A 14,834-nucleotide genomic window follows, 5' to 3' on the forward strand; every position below is an offset into this window, starting at 1 on the left:
TTCTTTCGTTCTTTCCTTCCTCCCCTCACGCTTCTTGACCATCTCTCCTCCACATCTCTTTTCATCTTTATTTCGGTTTCCTCTCCTTGCTGCTATTCAGCGTCCTTTGCGCTCTCTATCACAACACTCATACCTATGGCATGATCAAGAAATGTAATGAAAACCACCCACCAGCTAGTTTGTTATGCATATGCAGCTTTGTCTGACTGTACTGGAAACCCTACATTCTGAAATATTATGAAGCCCAACATATTATACCTGAAAGTCACTGAGAATGTGTCTGTTGTCTGGCGGTTTCTATTGAAAGCTACATCTTCCATATTGAGTGAAACGTCAGTGTGAAAGATTTGGGCCTTAGAGAGGCTCCCAGATTAATACCTCAGGTGGTAGCCCCAGTCCACAAAAGGATTAGAAAGAACAACTAAAAAAATATTGCAAATCAGAAATGCTTCAGTCAGGGTCACCCAACTCTTCGGTGAAAACATGATTTACTCTGTTTGAAGCCAGTGAAATCTCTGACTGCCAGTACGTAGTCATGTTGCATGGAGAACAATGAGAATCAGAATAAACAAAAGGAAAACTCTGAAACTGCACAATTCATTCACTCTTACCCTCTGTCTGGTATTTAACATTTTTTCCTCCGGTGCTACCAGTGATGCAGACTGAAATTTTGTATTGTTTATGTGTTTCTTATTTCCAAAAAACATTCACATCAGACAAGAATCATGAAATGATCTACTTTATCATCATCCGTCATTGAATTTGAAATAAAATCACTTGTCTCAGTGCAATATCGTAAAAAATACCCAACCATTCACTGAATTCCCCCTCTTTTTAAGTGGCTGTTTTATTTGGTTACACATGTACAAAATAGGCCACATAACCAGAAAAATGGGAATTAATTTTCCATCCTAATCTTCTTATCCTCTACAACAGTTTTAGTCAACTCACGGCTCTTTAGCAAACAAAAAAGGGGCCAAATTACATTGTGGATGTATTGAGTGATGGAACCCTAACAGTGCTAGAAGGATGTTATTTGCACTCCCTTTAGGAGACACAGTGATACCTCCAAGCTACTGAGTGTGTGACCGTTCTGTTGGAGGAGTGTATTCCGTTACTCCTCGACACATCTTGGTTGCCCCCCCCCCCCAAAAAAAAATGAAGAGGAGAATGGTTTTGAGTGTACAAGTCTAAAACCGCAGCGTGTCTAATGCAAACAGTATCTCAATATTTCAGGCAGGAGCTATTTTCTCCAGACACTGCTGCGTCTGCATACAGTCAATAAAACTCACCAGCTACTGATCTTGTTTCCATGAGGTGCTCATTCATGCCGATCTCACTCAAGAAACTGTGCTTCTGAGGCGTCTTGTCATGTGAAAATTCCATATTTAGAGCCTATTGGCACAGTGTGAATGTGCTTGATATCAACTTCCGTAATGATCAAAGCTGGTAGTTGCATAAGCACATACACTCGCACAGGCACGCACACACACACTCACTCATTCTAGGGGTTCTGAGGTTAGTGAGGAGAGGGATGATAAATGAAAGGCTACTAGAGGAAAATCATCACTTGCCCAGCAGACACTGATGTCAATTAATGACAAATCTGTGCTCTCTGGGAATTGGCCACCTTGTGCTGGAGGGGGTTTACACGTTCCTGTGATTCTTGGAGCTGTGTTGCTGTGGGCAACTGGGCCGTCCCTGTTTGGTCTTCCCAGGCAAAGTCATCCTAGATGAGAGCTCAGCAGAGTGAGTGATTGTGGCACCCTGGTGATTGATCACGTTGTGGGTGCAGCCACCTCACCTAGAAGTGGCAAATTGGGGGACCTGCCTGGAGCCAGGCCTGAGGGAGGGGGATTACGAGCTTGCAAGTGTGTGGTGGTCGGGCCTTGATCTATGGAGGCCAAAAACACAGTGTTACCTCTCTGTGAGCCTCCACCTGATGGTTGATCTAAAGGCCCATCACACATATTTGAAGATTCCAAAAAATATATATATTCCTGGATCTGCTCTGTGGTCCGAATCTGCCCCAAAATGCAGTGGATTCTTGGCATATGCTCCACCCCGCCACCATGTTTGGAAATAATAATATTTGCGTGATCCTACACATGGATGGAATTATCCCATAACCTCCTTTTTGGAAGTAATTCAGATTTCTGGCTCCATGTTTACTAGATTTATGAGGATATCAACTGCACCTTTCCAGGTCATTAGGTGTCGGGAGATGGGATGCTATAGTAGGCTGATGACCGACTGTGAAAAGGAAAAATCCTCCACACAGAGACGTTGCATTGCCATGGCTTGCATTTTCCATGCATTATTTCATCATTTTTGAATGACTAGCATACTGTAAATTAATGTAATAAATGCTGTAATGTATGCATCTTTAAGGAATTTAAAAGGCAGAAAAGCCATAAAATATATGGACAAGCAATATAAGTTAATGATTCTATGACACATGATACAAGAAGAGGTAAAGGCGTTAGCTTATAGCGAACACGCTCATTAAAAATGAAAACTTACTTTGAACCACATCACTCAGATTCAGACCTTCTAGAATCCAGCTCGACAGCATTGCTGAATAATCCACAAGCTTCCCTTTCTGAATGCACACATAAGGTATTTTAGCCTGTCACCCATGTCAAGTGACATAGCAAATATATGAGTTCTACGCATTTTCAAAGCAGGGGAAAAAAAATCTGGTCCCTTGAAATATGCACACACACACTACCCCCTGCAGTCTGCATCAAATATGTGCTGACACGCGGCGGCCAGCTTTACAGTCCCACAGGACAGAACAAAGCACTTTCATTATGTGTTAATGCCTTGGCGATCTGTACCTGGGCATGTGTGTTATGGAAGACCCTCACAATGAGGAAGGGGGTAATAGCTTGTCCGCATTTCCCTTCTCATTTCTTGTGTGTTTGAGTGTTACTATAGAGAGATTACATTTCTGTATTAGTTGTCAATACCTCACACCAGCTGGGAAATCACTAACTGAAGCATGGCCAGATGTTCACAAAAAAAAAAAAAAAAAAAAACTTCGGAGGGTGAAGCATGGATGGTAAAATCATTGGCAGCCACATGGTAGCTACAGGAGAGCCACTGAGCCAGAGGTTTGTGTGGTAATAACACACCTAATGGCATTAAATAGAAAATCTAATGAAAAGTAGACTCCGTAGATCCCAGATAACCTGTTGATCATTTGGCAAATGTAGGGGGAAATTTCAGATGAATTTATCCCACTTGAGCGTGTTCTTGATGATGATATCCTGGCACTGTAAACACATTTGCCCATTTCTGTTTGGGTTAGCATTTTGACAAGTTGTTTATTGTACCTGTCAGTCTGTGTGAGTCAGAACTCAGGTTATGTACTTTGTTATACAATCCTCCATCTCAGTTTTTTTGTGTGTTTTTTTTCTGAGCAACTGACAGCACTAGCTAGTGAATAAATCTACCATTCCAGCTTTTTGCCGTCTTTGGGGTTATTACATCTTCTCGTATTTCCACAGATGTTTTAGGTGTTGCAGATGAATGGTTGCGCAATATATGGACATCACATCGTAGCTGCATCCTGTTATTGGTGTGACTGTTGGCAAAGTATTGTGATAGCATGGTTACTGTGACATTCCCTCCCGTTGCGGAATGTCGTAAGATATCACTGACAGCAGCATGGGACTATGCCGGAATGCTTGAGTTCTATTCTGGTTAAATCTTGGTAAATAATCTCAATGATTGACAAGGAATTCATGTTAAGATTTGTTTGGTTTTGTTAGGTTTGAAATTACTAAATTGTGAGCTGAATTAACGCTGAAGTTTTGGACCAGTTGAACAGCACTCAGGGGCTCAAATGAAACATTACATTTGTTGGATGATGTTTCATCCAAAGATATTAAGAATGAATGCAACAAAGAGCCAAAATAATGAACGCAGTGGTTGTCACTAAGCGATAACTCACGGGACAATGGATGCTTAATGACTCACAAAAAGTTGCACGCCAGTACTTCAACACATGGTGGTGTATAATGGTAGCACTTAAGCTCCAGCAATGCTATATTTAAGATGAAAAGTTCGAACAGCTTTTTAGAATATTTTGTAAAATGACATTCATAGTTTGCAGTTTTATTAGGGACTCTCGGTAATCAGTAAAATGTCGATCACGAACATTTCAGAATGCATTTTTCAAAGCCAGGTCTGACAAAATCATAAGATTTACCAAATTATATTTTGGAAATATAACACAGGAAGTGCATTTTCTATAATGTTACACCTCAGCAGTACATTCTGATCGTAGACGTTTGGTCAGATTATCAGGCTAGTGCTACTTTAAAGCAACCCAAGCTTGCAAGGTTCATTTTTACTGCCTGTCTTCTGCAGAACTCCCACTTCCTCTTTCATTCAGAGGAAACATCAGACATATTTTTTTCATACGTTTAAGAAAAGGCTTTTGGTGTTGCTGACTCACTCAGCTTTGATCCTTTAGAAAGACAGAAGCCCAAACTCTCTGTTAATAAAGATATATTATGTAATGTATTATTCAAAATGTTATCATTATTAAGTAGTCACTGCACTTACTTACTGCAGGACTTGGTGGAGGCGGTAGCACAAAGGTTTTCCATGCTGGTGTCAGTGAGTCACCTTCATCATACAAGCGCAAATTAGAGCTATTACGTTTGTCCTTTAGAAATAGTGTTATTTAGGAAGCAGGGTTTGGCGAATGCAGCGATAAAACCACTAGGCAGCTCTTACCATTCTTCTCCTGAATTTTCAATGTCCATCTCTGAATGCCACCCTGTTTCAAAGCTCCCACCATCGTCCCAGTCCCAACTAAGGCCGGAATTACTTTCCTTAATGACTTCAGAGCTGTGACTTAGACAGAAGTCTTCAGACTGATCGCATACCTCCTGTGGACTCTGGACATTTCTTCTACAGAGCCCACAACTCAAAGGACTATGCTGTTAATGCCCATCAGCCCATTTATCTCAACGTTCAAATGCCGCCTTGCTGCCGTATTTCAGCCAAAAATGTCCATAAGATATTAAAAGCAGCATGACATAACTCTGGACTGATTATGACCAGCAACCCGTACCACCAGAGCTGTCGAGGTGCTGTAACTTCCCACAAACGTAATAAATTTCCCCAAAAATAATAACACTTGCCTACCACAAATGTAATACCTCATTTCCCACAAACGAAATAACTACAACTGCAGGAATTTGTTACACTTGCAGGCAGGGGAAAATCTTCTGCTTGCAGTACTTGATTAGTTCCACATACTGCAGTAAAACCACAAGGAATTTCAGAACATACATGTTAAAGACAATTATTTGAATCAAATATCCCTTCATTGGCCTCAAATTGCAGAAGGGAAGTGCGATTACATCTTCTGACACATTTAGAGACAAGACAGAACTTTGGACACCGCTCAGAAAACCTGTGAACACGAGGCAAGTGTGTTCATCTGAGTCGAAATTGGAGCTCATCTTTTTAATTTTGCTTGTAATTGTTGAGTATGGCTTTTATTATTCAAATATTCGAAAATGGAGCTTTCATTTTCCAGTTATTTTAAGGAAAAATGAAATTTTAATTACTTGCAGAGCTAATTAGAATCGCTTGAGTTCTGCAGTCAGCGGGCTGAAGTACAAAAATAATTTGATGAGAAATAACATAGATGCATGTGTGTCTGAAAATAATACTGATTTATTCAACAGTGCCTGTGTGAAGAGTTGAGGATTCAGTGAGGTGCAGTACCTGGGTATTTGCTGGGGTGTATGACCTCCTCCCTCTGCTTCTGCCATACCTCTGACTTGACTTCATCTTCTATAGATTTTCAGATGGCACCATTTTAAACCTGTGTGTGTGTGTGTGAGTGTGTGTGTGTGTGTGTGTGTGTGTGTGTGTGTGTGTGTGTGTGTGTGTGTGTGTGTGTGTGTGTGTTAACTATTCCACCACAATACCACGCATCCATCTGGGATCAGTTGACGAACAACAAGTGTTTGTATCTTTCAGCATGTGATTCCACTGAAGTGTTTTGTTTTCACGTTTGTCCCGCCCTCACTGTTGTAGGATTTCGCTGTCACGTTAAATCAAATGACTGATCATGTTCATTCTAAATCAGACAAAATGCAGGTTAAAGGGAGAATGTGAATATTCATTTATCAGAAATATCTTATTGATCCCTGGGGAGAAGTTCTCAGTGTATTAATTAATGTATATTCATTTAAAAGTAAATGTTGTTTGTTGTTATTGACATGATCCTCTCTTGGGACTCAAGCATTAACCCTGGGGACTCCTAGTTTGAGGGGCTGCAACTCCATTGCTAGATGTTGCTAGGTTCTACCCTCATTATGTAGATCGGTCCTAATATTATTGATCAGTTTCAACTGTTTTCATTAATTCCAGGTTTGATTAGGAAGCCGGACTCTTGGCTTTCACTACTCCTCTGACAGCCTGTCATTCTGAGAGAGGACGCATTTTTTGCCTCCGTCTTTGAGTCGTCATCCAAAGTCCAACACCAGCTAACCAGGTAAAGACCACTGCTACATCCTCTTTGGAAATTGCTCATAAACATAACAAGACAAGCAGTTGGAAGCTCACATTGGATGTCAATAATTTGCCTCGAATGATACGAATTGTTATCCTGCCCCACAAGGCACATGTAGCAACATTAGCTTCACCTCACCTGTCAGCCAAAGGAGAGGTCAACTTACAGCACATAAACCGATACATTTTCAGAGTTTGTTACGCTCATGGAAGTCTTCTTAACACTCCCACAACTACAATAATGCTATGTTACAAGAGTTCAAATCACCTTTGGCAAATATGCTTATTACGACTGAGACATTGTTATGATGCACAAATATAAGAATAGTGGCCTTGCGTACGTTAATGGATTTTTTTTTTAAAAAGAAGCAAAAAAACAACAACAAGTAAACAAGCCAAACCCTCAAACAATCTGTGTTCTGTCTTCATATGCATTCTTTCTAACAGATTACCAATGTGCATGTCAGAAAGAGAACATTTAAGGGAGAGAGAGATAGAGAGAGATAGAGAATGTCTGTTACCTCCACAAATAAAATGGCTGTGTGGGTGGATGTACATGTGAGTGCAGGCTGCTAGAAGCTGTGAGTGGGAAGTGGGTACTGAGTAGGAAGAGAAGAGCTGCTTTAGTGAGACGATCAGCAGCAAGGCTCGGTGAAGGGCAGTCACGCTTTCATGGCTTCTCTTTGTTTTCTGCACTTGTGCATAGACAGAGTTCCATTTTTTTGGTTGTTGTTATTATTAGTCTTTGCTGTATACTTTGTGTTTATTGAACAAAGATGAGTTGGTGGCTTGTCCTTCTAGTTATTTTCATCCAAATCTTTATCTATTAAGATAAATCAGTGGACGGATAGAAACCAAATATTTTGGTCATAGTGTTTGTAAGCCTTACGAGACAAGCGCTTGTTGCACGTCGTCCTACAGTGGTTTTTCAAGTGTGTGATGCCTCATTTGTTCCATAGTATCATCAGGTCTGCTATGAAAATCGTGATCTTTTTTTCACGATATCTATGACTTAAACCCAGCTTGTGAACATCTTCAGGCCGGGACTATGTGAAGTTTTGTCAACCCACAAGGAGAAGTACATCGAAGTATAAAAAATCCATGGAATTTCCAGTCGCCACCAGGTGGCACAATGACTAATGATCCTTAAAATCTAACAGCTTCCTCCTTGGTCCATTCTACATCCTACCACTAAGTTTGGACAATCAGCCTTATAATTTTTGTGTAGCAGCAGACTGACACAGGTTGTAACTATCCCATTATACAGCCAAACACCTGTGCAGTCACAAGCAGTCATTGTTTCTGCAATGTCATTGTTCAGAACATTAAAGTCTCATCTCTAAATTTAGTGCTGTTTTTGTCCTCCTCATCAACACGGCACTGTGTTCATGTGTAGCTGGCAGGGTTGAAGATGATCACGCGGGCATGATGTGATGTGTTACCATCAAAGAAAGACTTGAGGTAACAAATACTAATAAAAAAGTCCTCTCCTGATTCCCATTTGAATAAATTAACTTTGAGTCATAAAATGAGTCATTAGCACTAATTGCTATTCTTTTATGGAATGATAAACACATTTTTAGGCCACTTAGTTAAAATCTTTACCCATTATCACGAATAAAAGCCCAAAACTAAAGTTTGCTCTTCTCTTTCAAAACTGCAGCATTTGTACCAACAAGGGTTTTTCTATTTTGTAGTTTTGTCTACGTGTTGAAGAGGTACTAGGAATGATTTTGGAAAATGTGTTTATTTCATCACTTTGGCTGGAATGATTTTGGAAAATATATTTATTTGATGATTTGATTGGCTGAGAGTTAGCGGAGGAATTTAACACCTGTCCAATTTTTATAAAAGGTTAGCTTAGCTTAGCATCAAGTGTGGATGCAGGGGGAAAATGCACCTTGCACAGACCTAAACAGAATCCATCTACCAGACCTTTAAAGCTCAATAATACATCAGATGTCTTTGTTATTTGTATAAAAACAGAAATGAAAACATGCAATGTAACACATATAAGGCATATACACTCATACACATAAATCTGTCACTCTTTCTCTCTCTTTCTTACTCTGTCACACACACACACACACACACACACACACACACACACACACCTTGTGTTCATTAGGAGGAGAAAAAAAAGATTCCCTTTGAGTAGATTTTTTTTAAGTACTATGACTTTGTATATGAGTACTTAAATAAATTGATTAATTCTAGACTGCTTGTTGTTGTTTTTTTAATGTTCTTCTTTTCACAAGCATCTTGACATTTTCAAGCACCAGCGGGATCATCAGCAACAACAAGCAGCTTACTATTAAAAGTATTATACATTTTATGTACTGAATTTTGATGTCGTCCTAGGTTTTGAAAGGACTGTTTTCAGGAGCAAGTTTAAACCTGTGTTTCATGCTATTCGTAATATTTAGATTTGCTTAAGTATTGCAAGTCTCTGGAACTGAATGGTTACACCTTTCCAGTCCAGTTTTAAAAAAAGCAAACAAAAATCACAATTTGTCATTCTTACGAGCAACACTTGAGACTTGCAACATGGATAAAATTGCATTTAGAGATTGGGATGGTATCACATATAGACAGTTTATCAGGATGGTGATGATTAGAAACAGGTTTGCATTGAAACTGTTGCAGAGAAACAAAAACTATTGGAGGTAAACAGAGAGGAACTGCACTTCTGGTGAACACAAATCCACACTCACGCAGCTCAAACACACTTCACATACCAATGATGTGTTGGTCTGTACAAACGCATACGATCACGTGGTCATGTTTGCATCCATGCTGCACAATGTGAATATGCTTTTCTTTCTGTGTGAACACAGAGGAACTATATTGTGCCTCCCTGAGCTCCTTTCCTGTGCTCCCCTGCTCCTGCAGTGAAATGGCCCTGAGAGGAGAGCCCTGCAATGCAGCATCTGTGTGACTCACACAAACACAGACACACACACACACACACACACACACACACATGCGCGTACAGTGAGATGGTGGCGTGTGAAAGTGTTCAGAACGTAGGAGGGAAATGAGGAGAGAGAGTAAGGGGAAAGATGATGGAAGCTGTAGGAGGAGGAGTGAGTAGGAGGAACTTTGATGGGAGGAAGGTGTAGAGGTAGGAAGAAATAACTGGTGGGAGGAAAACTCCTAGGTGAACGGAGGCTAAGGAATCAGACAAAGAAGAAAAAGATAAAAGCCTCAGAAATCAGAAATGGACTACTCAATTAGCTTGGCAATTACCTTGTCTGGTGAGAATTGTTATTGCTGATGTGTTCGCTAAAATGAGGCAGGCTGTTTATCAGTCCCGCTTCATCTCTTTAAGCTGGACACATATTGTGATACAGGCTTCAAGTGACAGTGACTTGAAATGAATAAAAAAACAAGAACAAAGCTTCTGCAGCAGAACGCACCTCTTCACTTCATCCTCTCTATCTGACGAGGGACGAATATAAGTACCTCATTAAAACTTGAAATCTCAGTTTTTGAATGGATGTTTGTTATGGGCTATTGAGCCCTTAGGATTGTCAATGAATAACAGCTGAGTTCTGTCTCCTGCCTAATTTTCTGTGGTTCTTGAATAGCAGTGACCAAGAGGGATGGTCTTGGTTCACAGGTACAATGCTAAGCTAGTACGGCTAGCAGTGTTTAGCAACCACTTCAGCCACAAGTAGGCTAAATGAGCCCGTAGGAAACACTGTGAGAGTTGAGACAGGGCAGCTGGAGGAAAATATTTTCTCCATAAAGCCTGATCCAGTTTAAAACACACGATTATATTGTGCTTTGGTTTTTTTTTTGTTTTTTTGTTTTGTTTTTTTGTTCAGTAAGCAGAAAGGCCCAGCCAGGTGATCAGTGTGACCGACAGAAGTTCATACAATTCTCAGAGCAGAAAACGTCTCCAGAAAGGTCTCATGGCCCCCTGGGATCACATCTGATGAGGACTATGTCTGAAAGGTTTAACCAGCAGCCTGTTGGCAGAAATCCACCTCTCAGACGACTGCCATGACACAGAATAAATTCTCTCATTCATAGACAGGACTAAATGTGCATGTGCCGTTGGTGCCTTTGCATGCTGACAAGTCTGAGCAGTCGCACCAAATTTCCCAGAACACAGAGGTTTGCCCTCCATTTACTATATAAATGCCGTGGGGTCTCTCATGTACCCTCATGCTAAGTAAATACCCCAAAGTGTGTGTGGTGTGACCTGTGAATCGTGTGTCCTTGTCGGTATATCTTCTTCATATTGACCGGACCAGTAATCCATATTCCATATATCCATATCGTGTCTCCCTGGGGAAGGTGTGTGTTAATGTGATAGATTCACTGCCCCTCCTCAATAGTCACTGTTAAGGTGCCTTTCAGCGGGTAACTGGATCCCTTTAACCCCAAATATTGAACTTCTCCTGTAGAACCGCTGAGAGGACATTGATCAAAGTCTGTGGTGGTTCTACTTTGAACCCAGAGTGTGTGAATCTGTGTGAACGTGAATGTGCTGTACCAGCTCTCCTTGATTAAGACGGGGGGGGGAAAAAGACACCAGTGAATGAAAAATACAGTTTGAGGACGCATTACCTTTAGAGCTCTGTAAAGAGTCAACAGAAGTCTTATTATTAATGCAAGAAAAATGAAGCCCAGCCTGTCAGTGTTAATTCAGCTCTGCCAGTCTCCATAACTGAATATCCATAGCTGCCTTCACAGCATTTGTAGATAGCGTTTCATGTTTACAGATAAAATTAATCCTTTTTGGAATAGTGCTGCGTTAAAGCTGTTTCAGGACTAAAAATACAACGTTGCCTGTTTATGAATTCTTCTCGGGCCACACTGATATAAGTTGATTAAAAAAAATTCTGTACAAATTTGTTGGTTTCTTTTTAATGGAGGTCTTTGATTCCATGTGAACTACTTATCTCAGCCCTTGTCTTAACCTCCTGTAATGTTACATAGTCCAGTACTTTTCCTTGTAATGCCATTTGGGGAGACAGCTGTTGGATGAAGCTTTTTTTTTTTTTTTTTTTGTCAAGTTGTTTGTCTCTACATCCGTCCCTTCATCCCATCCTTGTTAAAATGAAATCTCAGGAACATCTCTAAGAAATTCCTTCAAATTTGCCACAAACATCCATAGGGATTCCAGGGTGACCTGAAATATTTTGGTGGTCGAAGGTCAAGGCACTATAACAGGCACGGAGACATGCCCCCGCAATGCAGTATTTGTTGTTGCCTTGAGATACTACACATTTTGCAGAAGAAAGTTACTATATGCTGTATCATTATTCAAGGTAAAGTCTTCCACTGACCTTCTTTTCCACAGCTACTGTCTTCTTGAGCTTCCTGAATGTAAAATGCTTGTTTAGTGTGTAGTATTGTGCATTAACTCAGTGACTGAAGGCTACAGACAACAGAGCGTCGACATATTTGATATATTTCAACTCAAATTCTGACCGCACTTTAAACTAGCCACCTCATTATTTTTGTTCGCTACCACTTATATGTATCATTTTTCATCTTTTAAGAATCGTATTGTTTTTCATGTGTACTTTTCAATATATTTGATGTATTACTTATGAGTTTATTGTATATCTTTCATCCTCAGGTGTTCCTCACTTCCTGGTTTTACAGTCTTTTATTCAGAGACAAAGAGTGGGAATATTCTCGTTTTTGTTGCGTAAAGCGCTTTGTGTTTCATTGTGTGTAGGAAAATTTATATCCGAAAAAATTGTGTTTGTTGTTAAATTGTCAGCATCTGTGTTTTCAAAAAGAGTTTAAATCAACAATTGTGACTAAAATCTGTTTAAACTTTTACATTCTCAACAGCTGGAGACTTCTGGACTGGTTCCACCACATCCGTTTTAACCGTACTGTTATTTCTACTCGCCATCTGCCTCTGCGTATCAGTTCTTCTGGAGTAATACTCGGACGGATCTTATAGATGTCTTGGGACCATTGAACTGTACTTTTAAGGCTTTTATGGTTTTAGTTTATTCGCATAACTGAATCTCTTTTCACGAGAATATAGATGTCACTTTCCCGCCTTAAACAGTATATTGTGTATGATGTAAATAAATGAAATGACTGCAATGTCTCCATCTCAGTATGCTTGTAAAAGGCAACTGCTTCCTCATTCCTTCAGTGGATGATGCAGCAGGTGAACGTAGCAGAATCACTGAATCGATACACTCTGCCATCTGTGCACATGTTACACGTCCTGGCACGTTTCTGGCTTCAGTACGTGCCAGTTGAATAAGACAACAACATAATTTTATAGATTTTAGTGATTGATAATAGAATTGATTAGGGGGATATTGACAAGATATATATATATATATATAAATATAAGTATTCCAAAATGTATATACATGTGATAATAGAGCCTGACTGGGGATGTTGGATTGTTGAGGCAGAGGAAGAAAAAAACTATTTGATATTGGTATACTGACTACTCTTGTTAAATATTTGTCATGTATGGTGACCTGTTCAGGGTGTACACCGCTTCTTGCCCGATGACGGCAGAGAGAGGCTTCAGCCATCCCCCGCAACCCAAAACAGGATAAGTGGTTAACAACGGATGGATTGATGGATGGAATCTCAGAAGACATGGGATTTTTTGTTGTTGTTGTTGTTTTTGTTGTTGTTGTTGCCACAACTCAAAACTGGTGTGTCTGTCACAGTGACCTTGACCTTTGACCACCAAAATCTTTTCAGTTCATGCTTGAGTCCCAGTGTGCATCTTTACTGCATTTGAAGCAATTCCCCCAAGGTAGCAATGTTGATTAGAATGAGATTGATATCAAATATATATACAGTGTATTAATCCAGACCATCAGATGAAGAAATTGCTTTCTTTTACATACATTGTACGCAACGTCTGTTCACGCTTCAGGTCAACAGCATCAGTCGGTGGAACCTTGGATAACTGGGTCATATTGTTAGGTTTTATGTTTCAGACACTTGTGTTCAATAGTAGAATGGCATGTCAACACATTTTTAATGTTACAACTGTTTTCATATGCGCTTGTTCAAATGATATTTTGTTGATTTCTTTATTCAATCAGCAGCGTCTTGTGTGTGTGAATAGATTTTTTTTTTTTTGAAAGTGTTTTATTTATAGGCGTAAATGAGAAAAGTAGGAAATGACAGGATGTCAGCTTTTGTATTGTAATCAAGCCTAACATCACAACCCATTACTGAGTGGCAAGCGTAAATCAATGGTTATAGTGCTTGGGATAATTAAAAGTCCTCAGCGTAAAAAGGTAGAGTATTTTTAACTAAAAGAGTAGCTTATTAAATCTCAAACAGTAGTCTTGTCCAGTTGAGTCATTCATCCCTGGCGAGTGAGAGAGAGCATATCAGCATCAACCGCCCCCTTGGCTAAGGGCCACGGGCATCTTGCCAAGTGCAACAGACCTGCTGTCTACTTGTGTGACCATCTCCTTACAATCTCACCCCCTCCAGACACAATGCCTCAGGACAGTATTATTTAGACAGTATACAGACAGGTGACAAATTAAAGTAAAACAACAGAGTAAAAGAGAGGAGAAACATTTTGAAATGCTGATGCTCCCACACAAGTATACTGCGTTGTGTACTAATGCATCGAATTATGTTCGTACTCTGTGGCAAGTCTAAAGTGACTGTCATTGCAGTCAATTATCATGGCAGTTGGAGCAACCATGCTGAACGCGTGAATCGCACGAGACACGATCGTAACTATGTGACACATCTCTACTTTTTCAGTCTACTCTTCTGTCCTCACCAAGAGACAACGTGTTTCTCCAGCCATTTGAAAAAAAAACAGAGTCTCTAAGGAAACGGCTCCAGAAATTGCACAGGTGTGGTTGCATAAAAACCCCAGTACTCGCCACTGACCCATACGTATCCCGTGTAGTTCCAGTGTAGCATGATGTATGCGTTTAGATCTATGGAAGAGATCTCGGTGAAAGTGTTGGAATTTGTGGTCGACAGCGCTGTGCCCGCTTACCCCTGCTTATTTTACTTAGGGTTTGGTTCGCAGTGGTGGAGGTGTATGCCTTTCTACTGTCTAGCACTTTGTATCTTGCTAATAATGCGAAACTCTGCATTTCAAGCCAATTTCTAAACACTTCGAAATGCCAAGGTGAAATGAAGTTGTTCTGCCAGCTCACGGTGGCCCAGAATCGTTCCAAGACACCTCATGGCAGCTTTTCCTTTAATTTGTCACTTGAATATTGCCTGGTAATGCTGTGATCTACGGTTTTCTGCTTCCTTTTCTCCCCAGACTCATAAGACTTGCATCACTCTCTTATAATCCA

At 40.2% G+C, this 14,834-nt stretch overlaps 1 protein-coding gene across 4 annotated transcripts in view; it reads left to right on the plus strand.

The window, feature by feature from the left end:
• The window catches only part of map2 (microtubule-associated protein 2), an 80,127-nt gene that overhangs the window by 29,656 nt on the left and 35,637 nt on the right, over positions 1-14,834 (plus strand). For all 4 annotated transcript variants that reach the window (XM_086219919.1, XM_086219920.1, XM_086219921.1 and 1 more), the window contains one exon: positions 6,403-6,526. The gene's annotated coding sequence lies outside the window, so the exon portion shown is untranslated. The remainder of the gene's footprint in view (positions 1-6,402; positions 6,527-14,834) is intronic.

Source organism: Aulostomus chinensis, chromosome 12, assembly GCF_037954235.1.
Source record: "Aulostomus chinensis isolate RoL2024-O1b breed Wild chromosome 12, RoL_Achi_v1.0, whole genome shotgun sequence".
NCBI lineage: Eukaryota > Metazoa > Chordata > Actinopteri > Syngnathiformes > Aulostomidae > Aulostomus > Aulostomus chinensis.